General features: G+C 44.9%; 1 protein-coding gene across 3 annotated transcripts in view; it reads right to left on the bottom strand.

Moving 5' to 3' along the window:
- Nucleotides 1-15,931, bottom strand: part of sema5a (sema domain, seven thrombospondin repeats (type 1 and type 1-like), transmembrane domain (TM) and short cytoplasmic domain, (semaphorin) 5A) — a 116,675-nt gene that overhangs the window by 87,650 nt on the left and 13,094 nt on the right. Inside the window, exon 2 of one of the 3 annotated variants that reach the window (XM_028433427.1) lies at nt 2,527-2,557. The exons of the other annotated variants lie outside the window; for them this stretch is intronic. The gene's annotated coding sequence lies outside the window, so the exon portion shown is untranslated. The remainder of the gene's footprint in view (nt 1-2,526; nt 2,558-15,931) is intronic. 3 annotated transcript variants of the gene reach the window in all.

Below are 15,931 nucleotides of genomic sequence, written 5' to 3'. Positions count from 1 at the left end.
CACCAGCGATGACGAGGCTGCGGACCCTCCAGGGTCCGGGCAGAACACCAGCGAGGACGAGGCCGCGGACCCTCCAGGGTCCGGGCAGAACACCAGCGAAGACGAGGCCGCGGACCCTCCAGGGTCCGGGCAGAACACCAGCGAAGACGAGGCAGCGGACCCTCCAGGGTCCGGGCAGAACACCAGCGAGGACGAGGCCGCGGACCCTCCAGGGTCCGGGCAGAACACCAGCGAAGACGAGGCCGCGGACCCTCCAGGGTCCGGGCAGAACACCAGCGAAGACGAGGCAGCGGACCCTCCAGAGTCCAGGCAGAACACCAGTGCCGAAGACGACGCAGAAGACCCTCCAGGGTCCAGACAGGAAGCCAGAGCCGAGGACGAAACAGAAGACCCTCCAGGGTCCAGACAGGAAGCCAGAGCCGAAGACGAAGCAGAAGACCCTCCAGGGTCCAGACAGGAAGCCAGAGCCGAAGACGAAGCAGAAGACCCTCCAGGGTCCAGACAGGAAGCCAGAGACGAAACCAGAGCGGGGGACCCTCCAGGGTCCCGACAGGAAGCCAGAGACGAAACCAGAGCGGGGGACCCTCCAGGGTCCCGACAGGAAGCCAGAGACGAAACCAGAGCGGGGGACCCTCCAGGGTCCCGACAGGAAACCAGAGACGAGGACGAAGCAGGGGACCCTCCAGGGTCCCGACAGGAAACCAGAGCAGGGGACCCTCCAGGGTCCCGACAGGAAACCAGAGCAGGGGGCCCTCCAGGGTCCCGACAGGAAACCAGAGCAGGGGGCCCTCCAGGGTCCCGACAGGAAACCAGAGCAGGGGGCCCTCCAGGGTCCCGACAGGAAACCAGAGCAGGGGACCCTCCAGGGTCCCGACAGGAAACCAGAGCAGGGGACCCTCCAGGGTCCCGACAGGAAACCAGGGCAGGGGACCCTCCAGGGTCCCGACAGGAAGCCAGAGACGAAACCAGAGTTGGGGGTTCCCCAGTGACTGGACCAAGGGATGGCGTCATCTGGAGCCCGCCCCTTGGCGGCCCCGGAAGGGATGGCGTCATCTGGAGCCCGCCCCTTGGCGGCCCCGGAAGGGATGGCGTCATCTGGAGCCCGCCCTCTGGCGGCCCCGGAAGGGATGGCGTCATCTGGAGCCCGCCCCTGGGCGGCCCCGGAAGGGATGACGACATCTGGAGCCCGCCCTCTGGCGGCACCGGAAGGGATGACGACATCTGGAGCCCGCCCTCTGGCGGCACCGGAAGGGATGACGACATCTGGAGCCCGCCCCTGGGCGGCACCGAAAGCGATGACGACATCTGGAGCCCGCCCCTGGGCGGCACCGGAAGGGATGGCGTCATCTGGAGCCCGCCCTCTGGCGGCACCGGAAGGGATGACGTCATCTGGAGCCCGCCCTCTGGCGGCACCGGAAGGGATGACGTCATCTGGAGCCCGCCCTCAGGAGTAGGGGCTGGGTCGAGGACTGAACGGGGAAACCAGGGGGGCAGCATGGGGGCCACAGGAGCACGGAACTCCCCCATGTCCTCGAACGCCCTGGCATAATGGAGGTGGAGCCACGGGTTAGCGCTCAGAGCTAAGTCCATCTGGGCTCTGAGTTGCTCCTTTAGGTTCCACAACGCCCCCAGCTGCTGGAGAAGCAAAATCCTGCGGTCCACCAACCGCCTCACCTCCCTCCTGTCCGCGGGAGGTGAAGGCAGGAGATCCACCAGGTCGAGCTCAGCCTGAAGCTTCCTCCTCAGCTGGTTGGCCTGGCTCCAGAGTATCACCAGCTCGTACGGGGCGAACTCTGGGCCGCGGCTAAAGGCAGCCGATTTAACTGCTTCTGTGCCTGCTGTGTCCATAGTGGCTAGTTCGTACTGTCAGGGTTTGTGTAAGGAGGTGAGGACACAGTTGCAGGACGCAGAGCGGTTAAAATCCAAAAGAGTCTTTTATTTAAAGGCCAGGAGGGCAAAACAATACAAAACTAAAAATCACACTACGTGGTCAAAAGGAGAGTCCAAAATAACCTAACCAGAAATCACACCTTGCGTGGAAAACAAAAACAAAACATCAAACAAAGAAACTACCTGAAGCATAGCATAGCATGGCATGGCATGGCATGGACGAGACGTAGACATAGATACAAAGCCCACACAGACGAGACGAACTAGCAAGGACAAAGGGGAAGACACAGACTATATACAAGGGGACCAGGGAAGACAACGAGGCACAGGTGACACACATGAGGGCAGGGCTGGTAATCAACCAGGAGGGAAAACACAGGAAGCAAAACTCAAAGACAATACACAGGGAGGACAGGACTACCAAAGTAAAACAGGAAACACAAAACAAGACTAGACAACTGGAAACACAAAACAAGACTAGACAACTAGAAACACAAAACAAGACTAGACAACTAGAACAAGACTAAACAAAGACCCAGATCTACAGGAAAAATAACTATAACTAAACACAGATTAAACTAAAAACCCAAAACAAGTAATCAAAACCATAAACAAACACCAGATCGTGACACTTACGGCAGATTCATTCTTCCCGGAAAGCCATTCACTGCAAGAAAAACAAAACAGTTTGCACAACTCAGTTGTTCATGATTTCTGTCTTTGTGGGGGTGAATTGATGAGCAGTCTAGACCATCTACATCATTACTTTTTAATCATTCATGTGCTGCTATTACCAAGAATGATTCATGCTGTGCGCAGCCTCCCTCCCCTGACTGTATAACACATTCTGATCAGCATGTGTGGTTGAGTGAGTAAAGATACTGATGATCTTAGCTATAAAGCACCATTAATGGAAAGTTCACGAGTAGAACATTCATATGATCTTTATTATATGTGAAGTGTACACTACCCTGGAGAGGACACAAAAGGGAAAACATTACGGTGTGCTTGCTATTTAAGTATCCATTAACAACAACAACAAAATTCTCTAAATAACATGGATACCATTGTCTGATCAAAATCTAGTACACATTTACATTGTGTCCCACTGTTTGAAAATCACCATCATTAGCTGTTCAGCTTAGCTAACAAGTGCACAAGAAAAGGAAAGGTAGTGACAAAACAAAACATACATATTTTCTCAATAAGTAATAATTTGGAAAAAAATTGCTATGCTCTCAAATTTCACATTTCGATTGCAGGTACAGACTACTGCCACCTGCTGGTATGGAGGCTTATTTCATCTTGCAGCCACAGAACATACATCTGCTGTTGGCTGTAGCCGTAGTGTTGTGTTGGTATGGTGCTTATCCTTCATTATGATTCTCCAAGATAATGTACATGTTACCAGTTTAAGTGTGTTACCAGCAGCTAACCACCACCTAACCAGCCGGAGGCCTTTGATATGTGGGGTTACTATAGTGACACTATAATAGTATTACTACAAGGTTGGTAGAGGTTTGGGTAAAAAGCAGGTTTACTGTATTAAAATACATTTATGTCATTCACAACAAATAAACTACAACAAATTATCAAAACTTGAAAATATGATTCTGTCTCTGCCCACAAAATAAACTCATCTGTGTTCCAGTCAGTGGGAAAAAACTGTATTGTGTAGGGGAAGCGCAGAACAATCATCCCTCCATGACAAAGCTGATTTAGTGTGAATGGCAGGTTGCAAATACAGAAACTTAAAGTGTCGTTTTGGGATTGCAGGAACACACATTGAAAAATTGGAGAAAAAAAAAACTGATGTGAGCCAAGAGAGAAGTGGTGTGAACATTTGCTCTCCACGGACAAACCTTGTCTCCACTTCTCTCTGAAGTATGAATCCCTCTTAGTGCTGGAAAGCTTGGAGTGGCTCTGGGGTAGAACATAAGGCACCTCTGCTCCTGCTTTCAAATGAAAACCTTAATGCTGAGAGTCTGGTGGTTTTATTTCATTTTCTCCTTCAATGGAAAGTTTACTCTGCCTTTTACTGTGCATGAATAAGCTCAGCGATCTTAGGGGCCTATATGGAATTGACCCAGAGTCCAGTGTATAAAGGCGCAGGCAGCAGGGATAATGTGGTTTGCCTTCACCCATAGAGTAATGTAAAACACCTGTCATCTACAGCAGGGAAAGAAAGTGACAGCCAGAGCTAGCCGTCTTGCTCTGTTCCATTTCCCTTTCGTCTTGAAGGTTCACACGTCAGCTTTTCGTAGTTTCACTTTAGTCAACCTGCCGCTTTACATGCCACTTTTCTTTGTCTGCTCGTTTCCTTGACAGCCTTTAACAATGTTTTCCCCAATCAGAAAGCCATGTCTGCTAGCTGTGACATCCTTCATGCCATTTTTCATTCAGTCTTATAAACTTTTATGTCTGCATTCATTTAGGGAAAATATTTCACAATCTGCTGGGCAGAGAGGTGAAGCTCACCTCGGAAATGAGATTACAGTGTGTGTGTGTGTGTGTGATTTACAGAGGCTCTGGTATTCTCATGGATTTCTGTGCCAGTTCCCCACACACACATGCAGAAGGTTAGCTGACAGGAGCAGAAGCCAAGGCCAGCAGGTTAAGCGCCCTCCGTTGGCCTCGCTCCCTCTGTAACAACCCTGCCGGCATTTCAACCAAGCCTCACACACACATGCAAAGTTGTTGCAATGCTATTTTAAAAATAAGCTACCGTGTAACCATTTGTTATTCCTCTTATGCTTTCTCCTTGTTTAATTTATTGAATTTTACAAGCATTTTTAATCTTCTTTCCTTTGTGGTTAAATTCAGTATTTAAAGTTGCCAGATAGATATTTAGTGAATAAATAAATGTGTGCGTTCAGAATTTTAGCACCAACATATTGAATTCACTGCTTGGAAACTCAGTTATATCTCAAATCTTTTCAGAAGTTAGCCCTATCTGTGATAGGTGTAAGCAAGCACCCGCTACACTGTATCACACTAAAACGCTCAGCAGCAGAAGCCCCACATCGTGATGGTAGCAGCTGGTGTCCTTGAAGTGAACAGTGGGTATGCGGAAAACTCTGCAGAACCTCACGTGGACTCTTAACAGAAACTCCCACAAGACTCAGGATCCCCTCATAAAAACCTGCAGCAACTTGCAATTGAACCCTTGTTTTGTTTTTGCTTTCCTTCCACACGTGGTTTTAATGAAAACCTTCATTTGCATGTAAATGATCTCTAATGAAAACCTTTCATTACATGGTGAAGGACCTCTAAAACATAAGATACTGTAAACATTTCTAAGTCGTAAATTTAGAAAACCTGCGTGTCACTTTAAAGACCCACAGATAGCCTGATTTATGCCCACACATGCATTTGCATAGTGGCATCTTTTAATGCAAGCAACAGACAGCCGTAATTTAAAAAGCAAACCATCGAACTGCTCCTCCGCTCCCCTGAAGTGATTTCTTGTGGAACCTATTTTCTTTTTAACTCACCACAAGCCACCGACTGGTCCTGTGGGAGCAAACTGGAAGAGGCATCAGTGCTGTTCCGTGGTTCAACTCTAAATCATCTCCAGGGCATTAGTACAAGCCTCCACCACCTTCAACACCTACTCCTGCTCCCACACACACACACACGAAAACACACGTACTCAACTGTAGCAGTGCATTTACGGCACACACGCTGAAATCACCATGGGACCCAGTGATGGATAACACCCCAGTACATTCAGGGCACAGAGTAGAAGGAGCACTAACCACACAGCGGCTAAACACAGACTAAATGGTGTCAGCAAATAAAATGCATGTAAACAGTATAACTGGTGTCAATGCTCTTATCTATCCTGCAGATTGGGTTGAGTCTGATTATTGGTTTTCTTTGGAAAAATTTCCACCTACAAGGTTTCAGCATTGTCACTGCTGTTTACAACCACGGTGCACAACAGGGGAAAACATGTATGTCAAAAGCAACAATTCATGAGTCACTGTTTTGCAATGCACAGCAGTCAGAAGAACAAGTGTCAAAAGCTGCAGTTCCCTCTGAGGCTCCATGTTCAAATGTTTACAGCCAGAGGAGGCAGAAATAAACATATAGGTTCCCATTAATAATTTCCATTATTTTGACAACTGTTTAATCATATATTCATTAAATATGAAAGAAATTTCTCATAATGGTCTGTTCTGACTCGCAGCAGATGATTCCTACTTTCTCTTCGCCTGTATGTATCAGACTATAACACTGCCGACATGGCAAGAGGCTGAGAGAGGCTCTTCAGAAACCTGTGGGTGACCTCTGACAGTATACCTGCTACACATACAGACTGTAAATGGTTCTGATGAAGAGTACGATTTGGAAGCATCTCATATCGTGTTTAGAACTATAAAAATTAAAATCTTGAGCTGTTTTAAGTGAAGTCTGATGTCTTGATTAAAACAAAGAACTAAATATTGTGCAGACATAAAGACTACTTGCAGCAAAAAAAGTAAAGTTGCATGTGTAACCACAGACACACTGAGACACACACACACACAGATGCATCTTTGAGTCGAGGTGTCAGCTAACTGATCAATTGAAGTCTTCCTGCAGTAACGGGTGGAGAGAGGATCATATTAACACCGCTATTGATTTTGTCTGAAGGGAACCTCATGATGGTTGAATTGCACTATACATAATGAATAGACTCTCAAATAAACGCTAGCTTTGTGTTTATTACTCTGACGTGTACACGCACACATACATAGGATCACATACAAGCACGTTCGACAGCTGTGACTGCTGCACTGATGATCCATCTGTACAAACACTGTCGGGGGAGTGTGAGATCGGGGTCACACCACAGTGTTGATAGATGCTTCTCTCTCAGGCCTGGCTGAACACACACACACATACACACACACAGGCCAGTAAAATCAACCCAGACTTTGCTTTAGACCAGAGCATCCAGACACTGAGCTGCTTTATATGGCTGTACGTTTGTGAGGCAGAGCTTTTTTTTATCCGTGTGTTTGGATGTGATTGACTGGATGTTATGACTCAGTCAGGTTATTGCCAATTTTGGCGTGTCTCTGTCTGCCATTTGGTTTTTGTGATTTTGGCGTCTTGTGTTAAGACCAAAGCAAACAGAGAAATGACGGAGGTGTTTGCTGTCTGAAGGAACAGCTGACTATCTGATTTCCTAAATGTCAGGCAGAATGATTAGAGTATAATTGAAGTAAATCACTGATTGTTAAGTAAATTAAATAATGACTCACTCAACAAAGGAATGACTGGTTTACTGAGTAACCAGCGCATAAGATGACCAAGTGCCTGTCAGACTGACTGACAAATGATCTGACAGAGTAACGAATGAGGTGACACAGAGGCTGATGAGGCTCCCGAATGAGTGACTGACTGCTGCGTAAAAACACAACATGATTGACAGACACAGTGGCCAATAATCAAGACTTTTCTTTTCCAGCTGTCGTGAGTTTTTTTTTTTAATTGCTACTTGTCACTTTTTCCAGTCTTTCTTCGCCTTTCTTTCTTTCTTTCTTCAGCGCCCCCCTCCGATTCTACCTTTCATTGATCCTTTCCCTCTCTGTTCAGGCTTTTAGCCCACCTCAGTCCTGAGAGCGTCTCTCGGGTTCAGCGGACTATAACAGAGAGTGAATGATGGAGTGATGATTTTGCTATCAAATGCTCATCACCGCACAGCAGGGTCCTTTCTGCTCAGTGACCTCGAGATCAGAGGGTAGATTCATTCTGTGCGAGGAAATGTTTGTGGCAGGGATTGTAAGGTGCACAGTTGGATCAGATGCCCTGTTTGTTTCAAAAGCCTTATCTGTGGCGCACAGTCAGGCTTTTGAAGCGCAAATCAAACGTGTACAGTTTGTCTTCCTTCTCCCTCTCCCTCTCTCTCTCTCTCTCTCGCGCACACACTGCTGAGTAAACAACTCGCCCAGATTTCTTCAGCCCCAGAAAGCATTTCACACTCTGGCTTCTTTATTCTGTAACAAACTTTCTCTGCAGCTGGATTGAATAAGTCATCCTGCTTATGCGAGTGTCACACAGTGCAGCCTATGCATGCATGTTATTATGTTTGCTGCTCAAACTGACTATTAAACACTGCCTTTCATTTATAAAAATTTTCTCACTGTTGACTAGTCCCACAGATTTTGAGCAGTAAAACTACAACAAAGGCCGTAAGGATACAAACACAACTTCTGTTTCCATGCTAAGAGAAGGTCTCATCAGGACCACCTGACAGTGACAGGATGTTCCTGTGTGATGCATAATTTTTTAGCGTCAAGTTACATCTTTACCTGCACGTAATCTTACTGTGAGGCTGAATTTCATTCCGCTCCACAAACAGCTCTAAATTGGAATTAAATCGAGCAAATAGCGGATCTGTTTTTCTCTGTCAGAATGAGGTTTCCAATCTGTTGTTGGGTTTGGGACCTCCACGTAAGACTTGGAAAACAGAACTGCATGACTCTCCGTGTGTGTTTTCTGCTCTCAGCATATGGAGGGAAGGGAGACGGATGATGAAACACAGACGCTGGGGATGAGAAACAGAAGTGAGTCTTACTGGAGGTGGACTAAAAAACTCATAGAAGTTCTATTTTCAGTGTCCAAAGTTTGTTTCACAAAAAAACAAAAACCTCTTCTGGAACTTTTTACTGTAGATCATCTTGGGGTCAATTTACGATAATGTCACCCTCCTCTGCTCCTGAGTAATGGTTACACAGAGCTCAGCCGCTCTGGTATTTTTTACTTTTTGTACAAAAACTAAAAAACACAATGAATCTCAAACACACCAAAGCTGTGCACTGTACAATTTTGTGACCAGCCTTGACCACAACCATAGGCTTGGTCCAGTTAAATCTGGGATGTACATCACACACATTTGCACACACACACACTCTCTCCACCGTCTTACTCAAAAACACACCCAGCAATTTCATCCGAGTCCCACCCTAACTCTCCAGAGGTTCCCAAATTCTGCTGTTATTTTTACTCTCTCTCTCTCTCTTTGCTGCACTCGAGCTGATGCTTCACCACATGCCTGAATGTGGTCTGCGCGTGTCACTACGCAACACTCCCAACTCCAGACGAGATGAGAGTTCAACAACATGCAAGATGTGGCAGAAAGAAATGACATCATGCCTGAAAAGCGAGAAGCATCCACGTGAAATGCTCTCACACGCTACAAGAGAACAATTACCAGCGGGACCTGACACTACTGTTGTTCTGTGATGGCTGGAGGTGGTTCAATATGACCTGTGACTTTATGCCATTACAGAAAACCTGGCAGGGCTGCTTTCTCTCCAAATTTAGGTCAAGGTAAGGCAGAGTCAGGACTTGTAGCCCACACCGCTGACTCCATAATTACAGAGAATGTATCATTTCTTCAGGTTTCTTCTCAGCTTTTGATTCTACAGACAGAAACACAAAGTCATCGCCGCATCTTTTTTTTGTATTATTTGTAGTGTGTGACACAGGAGTGGATTTTCACTCCTGTCCCACACAAATATTTCTGTACCCATCCTGTGACAGTTTCTCAGATTCCACTGGGGGCACCTATATTCTACAGGGATCCCACAGGAATCCTTAAAAACTGTCAGCTTAGCACATTTGGAAAACAGCTATCCTGGTTATGTCTCTAGGTTAAAAAAAATCTCCTTACCAAAACGTCCACAGCTCATTAATTTACACTGTGTTTGTACAGATGCTTAAATGAGGCAAAACATGTTCACTGGTGGGCTACACACAGGAGCAATTCAAGTCTGCTTCTAAGCATTTCACAGAAAAACTACATAAAGTGAAAACACTGTGTACAACATAGTTACAAATCCCCATAATCTTTGAAGAAAGGGACACTTGACAACTGTAGAAACCCTGAAAAACTAAAACAGTTTTTTTGTGAACTGATGTTAGGATGAAAAAAAACTCATTTTTTTGCTTTCTAGTTGTACAGAAAACTGCAGATTTTTTAGTTTTTTAGAGAATCTTGTTAGTACAAATGTTTTTCTGAGTTCAGGGCTAAAGATGTAGTCATGTTATTTACCTTAAACAAAGCTTTATGAATCAGTGTTTTTCTCCAACCTCACCAGCCTTCTTTCTTTTGTAAAAAAAAAAAGTAAAAAAAAAGAGCTACATGCAGCACAGACACAGGAATAAGATTATCAGCTTTCTATCAGGATCTATGAACAGCACACTCTTTGTCTTTCAGTGCCAATTACAATCATTCCACAAACCCTGAATCTGTCCGACCCTATTTGGCCAGGCTGCCGCCACTGCTGAGAAGATGTCTATATAACACTGTCAACATAAAAAAAGAGCCAGGCACTGATCAGCTGTTGAGACAGAGCCTGGACCCCGAGGCATCTTTTAGAGCTGCTCTCCGTGTCAAGACAGCGCTGTTCACAGGAACCAAGTTGTCACAACAACCTTGCAGCACTGCTGAGGTTTAAATCTCAGAGACAAAACCCAGAGACTGTCACCACTGTCCTGAAACTACATCTCACTGAGATTTCTATAACAGCTACAGAAAGGCAACACACATCTCAGTTAGGACTGCAGCTATTAGGTTGACGTGCTGATTAAACAGCCAGTGTCAAAGACGATCTCCATCCCCAAAAGTCGTGGCTGATTTGCAATCATGTTATTTTTTGTTTTTTCCCCTGGAAATGATCAAAACGAGCCTCGTATAGAAGCTGTTTCTGTCATTTTCCCAGCGTTTAACTGCTTTGATAATATGATGGCATCAAAGATTTCTCACACTTCACAGCCTTTGTTCTCCACGGGGGTGCAACAACAGGGCCAGAGGAGCTACATCATCTGATGACTCATCAAGGCAGAGGGGCGAAGATGGCCACAACACTCCGAGACGCACAGACGAATAAGTCAGCACACATGCAGGAAATAGAAACATTAAACTAATACCTGCACATGCACATTCAACTGGGACTGCAGCGATAAGGGGCATAAAGCCCACCACAGAGGAATGGTGACATTTTTAAAGCTTTAATTACATGCTTGGCTAACGGGTGGCTGACTGTCTCACTGGGCGCAAAATTACACTATCACAGTCTACAGCTGTGCACCAAAGTCTGACACACAAACACACACCTGCCTTCTGAAGCTGTGAGGTGAAGAAACAGATCGAGGAAGCTCTGCCAATATCAAGGCTAACTACTAACTACAGGTCCGGCTCATTGATCTACGCTTCCAAAAGGGCACCCAAATGCTACCTCGATGTTAACCAGACTCTGAATGAAAAGAAAATTACAGTCATCCAAGGGTAAATTCCTCTCATTTAACTGAGAATGTGAAATCACTGAGTGGAGGCTGTTTTTCTCTGCACAGAACACTGCAGTTTCAAATCATTCAATTACTAATATCGTAATCAATCATCAGCTTTAGCGATGACAGAATATGATGGATGAAATCTCTTACAGACAGATTCCACTGCAGGGGAGGTCGAGTCTCTTTGGTTACACTTGCAGTGATAGTACAGAGCTTTCAGCTGTTTGTACTGCTGGATCATTTTTATCGTATTTTTCTACATTTCAACATAATTTGTTTCCATCTCTGTGAGGTGTTATTGACTCTGCTACATCAAGATAAATATATGAATTTACCATTTTGTGTGTACTTTACAAACTTGTTACAATGAAGCCGCTATAATCAATATTTGAAATAATAACAACTGCATCAGTCTATGGAACTTTACAGCAAATATAAGACTCACATTTACCTGGCGGGTAATAGTATGCTCTACATAGAGCTATATCAAGGCTTATGTAGCATTCTGTAGCTTTTTTCAGCTTTTTCATGCCATCATCACAACATGACTAGCATAGGTATTGAATAAAGAGCTCGATCAGGTAATTGGGCTGATGCACTCACTTCAGTTCTGTTTGCAATACATGCTACATCATGTGCCAGCAGCACCCAACAACACACACCTAGAGCTTTAATTACAGAAAGGTAGTTTTTAGATGTACATTTTGCTTTGGTTGTCTGCATTTAGGTCCAGAGTTTAGAGGTATTTCACACTCGCTACACCAACATGTTTGACAGCTACTTGCTATATCTGGTTTAGGAAAATGGTATCACATTGATATCAGCTGATACGTATTTGTATTGTTATCAGGGTTGACAAAGTCAGTGACACTACAATTTATCTTTTTTTCTTTGAAAGCTCGTCCCTCACTGATAAAAAGTTTCAATTGTTCAAACCCATGAGCAGGCCAAGGGCCAGGAAGAAGTGTACCACAATCAATCTTCCACATGTTTCTTGCAATCAACACATCCAAGATAACAAGCCTAACAGGCTGCCAACTCCTACAGCTCAGTAATTATATTCCTGAAAAACAACAGCAGCCACCTCAGAATAAAAAAAAAACAGAGTCCTACACACGTACACTTCAACACACATAAGGGACCTACAGATGGGGAGGGAGCCATAAGGAAGCTGCCTTGACATGAGTTGTCTTTCTGTATCTGAAGAAATGTGGCAGGAGGGATAGTAAATTAGCTCTTGGCTCCAGTGGAACCAATTAATTACCCGTGTGTGTGCGTGTGCGTGTGTCTGGCCTTTGTAATTTGTCCCGTTAACACTAGATAGACACAGTAGCACAAAGTTAAAGCGTTAATGAAAGGCATGGATGGGTTTGGTTATAAGAGTGGCTATTTTAACACAAGATGCAGCAGAAGTGGCCTTTGTGTGTGTGTGTGTGTGCCTGAGCCTGCCCAAGCTTCTGTCTACTCAAACTTGTCTCCCAAGGGTAAACTGGAACGGCGGTGCAGCGGAGTCGGAGACAGAGCCTGCAGGCATCTGATGTGATTGTGTCTCTGCTAGACGGAGCAAACAGACTCTCTCTCTCTCTCTCTCTCTCTCTTACCCCTCGATCTCTCTCCTTCTCAGTGTGCTGCTGAGGACTTTGACGGATGATATTTCACCAAGAGCTGAATGGACTCGTCCACATTGACGGTTAGTCTTCTTAAAAATAGAGACGCCCAAGACTTTCAGAAGCAAGCTGCACACCTTAGCCCGAGGCTAACTTGTGTCTTAGGATCTATTACAGCCATGCAAAAAGCAAGAACTTCTGCTTAACTATAGAAAGTACTACTTCAGTAATTCTTCTTTAACACACAGCTTTTCTGTTTTGGGCCTACGGATAAAGGCTGTAATTGGGCATTTGATTCCCACTTGGCATCCAAAGGAAGACTTTATTAGTCAGCGGTACAATTAGGAAGGCCAGCAGTAGAAAAGTATTGATTGTGCAGTTCTATAGATATATATATATATATACAGCACATGCTCTATGCATAGTAACAGATAATGTCATGGGGCAAGCACCTGCACATTAATATGTTGCGTCAACAAAAGTTAACTAGCAGCAATGCTGAAAGTTTGTATTTACACAGGTGCATCCTCAACACACACATACACACACACACACACACAGACACACTGCTTTACCAACATAATCTTTACTTTAAAAAAAAGTGTTACTCCATATATATTATTTTCACTGGTGAGTCTTCAGAGACCCCGTTTGAATAAAGTCAGCCGCACTTCTTCAGGTCATAGGATGCGCATATTAAAAACGACTGGGTAATAAGCTTATTTACATCCTGCGAAGATGGGAGAGGGTAAATCGTATGATTTGTGTTGTGTCTTTGAAATTCAGCACATTAAAGAGCCTAACTTTTAACATCAGTGGCTGCATGATTAGGATTCTGCGGGGAGCCGGTAATTGCATTTTCTTCTGTGTGATCCAGTGTATTTTCCCCGTGAGAGAGGCCGGCTGTTTACAAAAAAAAAAATGCACATTTCGAGACATACTCTCAGAGGGGAAAGAAACTGAAATCACAAAAGAGGCAACATTTGCTGATATTAATAGATTTGGATCTGTCCATCATTACTCTGTCCCTAATAATATCCATCAAAAATGTCTATCAAACAACACATTAAACCTATGTTTTATGGCTTTAGCTTTGCTCTTTGTTAAAAATAACTTATTAACCTTATTACCACACCCTCCACAGTGCTCCATGAATATTCACCACACACTCTATTTATAAAGTAGTAAAGCTGATAGATTTAACAACCTGCATTTCCTTCTCCCTTTGGATCCCTGAAGCCGACACAGCTACATTAGTGTGAGGTAAAACAGCTTAAGATACCGCACCACATCATTATCGCACACCACATCAATAGATGTCATTATCTACATGCTTAGGTCTAAAGGCTTAATGACCTGGTTGTCCTTCACCATGTGCTCATTAACCACTGTGACAAAGCCTTTGTGCAGGTAGATTTCCTCTGCAAATGCCAATCGGAAGGTCACAGGCAGCAGTGAGTTGGAGCACAAGCTGTCAAAGTGCCAAAGGAGTGAAGCTGTGGGTGATCTTTGGGGCCTATGTGTTATGTTAAACAGTAGCACATGTTAGCCACACTGAACGTGAGCTGATACAACTGAAATGTCTTATTTGAGGTGTGTGTGTTGCATTTGAGAAGCTGCCACACTTCATAGACAAGGACACGAGAAGAGGCATCAAGCTTCTGTAGGAAAAAGCAAGCAGATTTTCAGCGGGTGTCATTATTGATGCTGATCCCTCGGCGCGTCATGCTACACTCTTACTAATCAGGTCTCACTATCCTGTTTCCACACTGTCTCTTTCTCTGATCAATGACACTCTGCCAGCCCTTTAAAAGCATGAACCTTCAGACAGTAAGCGTGAACTGCACAGCTAATCCACTTCACCGCTGTGCTGCTAAATCATCAACCTGCCACCTTAGACAGACAGACAGGTGGAGGTGGGGAATGCAAAGCAGGCGGAGATTAGATCACAGGTTTGTATCCCACACAGGGGCGAGCATAAGACGAACAAACAAAGATGCAGATTTGGTAATTGTCTTTGAAAGCAAGGATGCACACGTCTGAGCAGCCAGATGTGACAGATCCAAATAGTAAATCGTTACTTCCTGCATTTTAATGTGAAGGGACTGATAGACCTTTACTGTGAAAGGGTGCTGCTGACGATGTCATTTTGAGTCAGAAAAGAGGAAGTTAGAGCGAGAAGTCCATTGATTAGGTATTGAAGTCTGCAGTTTTTTTTTTACACAATGGCACAATGAGCAGCCGTCAGCAGCAACAATACTCCTTTCAGCTCCTGTCATGGCTGCCATGATCTACCTTGCAGCAGCAGCGCAGCCTTTTAAGGCTTTTTATGACAAATATTTGTGAATATTTGAAGATGTCAGAGTCAGACAGATAATTGCGAGTCTTCGGGGGGATGGTGTCACTGTGCCCCCAAAACACTGACAAGACAACACAAGCTCCCTCTAATTGACCCAAATGAGCCATGTAACAAATAGAAATCACTTTGAAATTGTGTCATCACATCCCGCACCACCCCCCCAAAAAAAGTTGAGAGAGCGTGAGGGATTAGAGGCTACAGAGAGAGAGGAGGATGCACATCCGGGCTGTCTGTCAGAGAGCCTGAAAAACGGTGATCACATAAACTGTCAGGACAAATCACACATCAAACAGACTTATAAAGCTGTGACACACCACATAGTATCACACACAGGGGGAGTATTAACATTTTTTCGTCTGGGTTAAAGCTACAAAGGTAAAAAACACACCGACTTCTCTGTCTCGGTAGGAGACATGCGGTCTGTAATTGTTATGGGAAAGCATGTGTCAGCAACAGGAAAGCAGGTGTGTGTAAACTTCATGTTGGTGGGATTTTGGGGGTTGGAAGTTTCAAGGTTTCTGGTACAAAAGTAAGAAGCTGTAGTCTCTTTTTGGGCCAGTATTAAGTCTCTGAGCTTTTATAGCCTCGGGCACCTCTGCTAACTTGATTAGGCAGGTACGGGCCAGGTGCTTTGTGCTCGCTTATTGCTGAAATGAAGCTTGCACAAGGGCAAGCCGACATCACGCACTGGTACACAAATCAACGCCCTCAAAGGGGAAAACGTACACCTGCAATTTTCTTTTTTCCCATCTTTAAATATACATGCTACCACAGCTCCTCCCAGAGT

Source organism: Parambassis ranga, chromosome 20 (genome assembly GCF_900634625.1).
Source record: "Parambassis ranga chromosome 20, fParRan2.1, whole genome shotgun sequence".
Taxonomy (NCBI): Eukaryota; Metazoa; Chordata; class Actinopteri; family Ambassidae; genus Parambassis; species Parambassis ranga.
The sequence above is the reverse complement of the archived record's forward strand: the minus strand, read 5'-3'. Positions and strand labels throughout refer to the sequence as shown.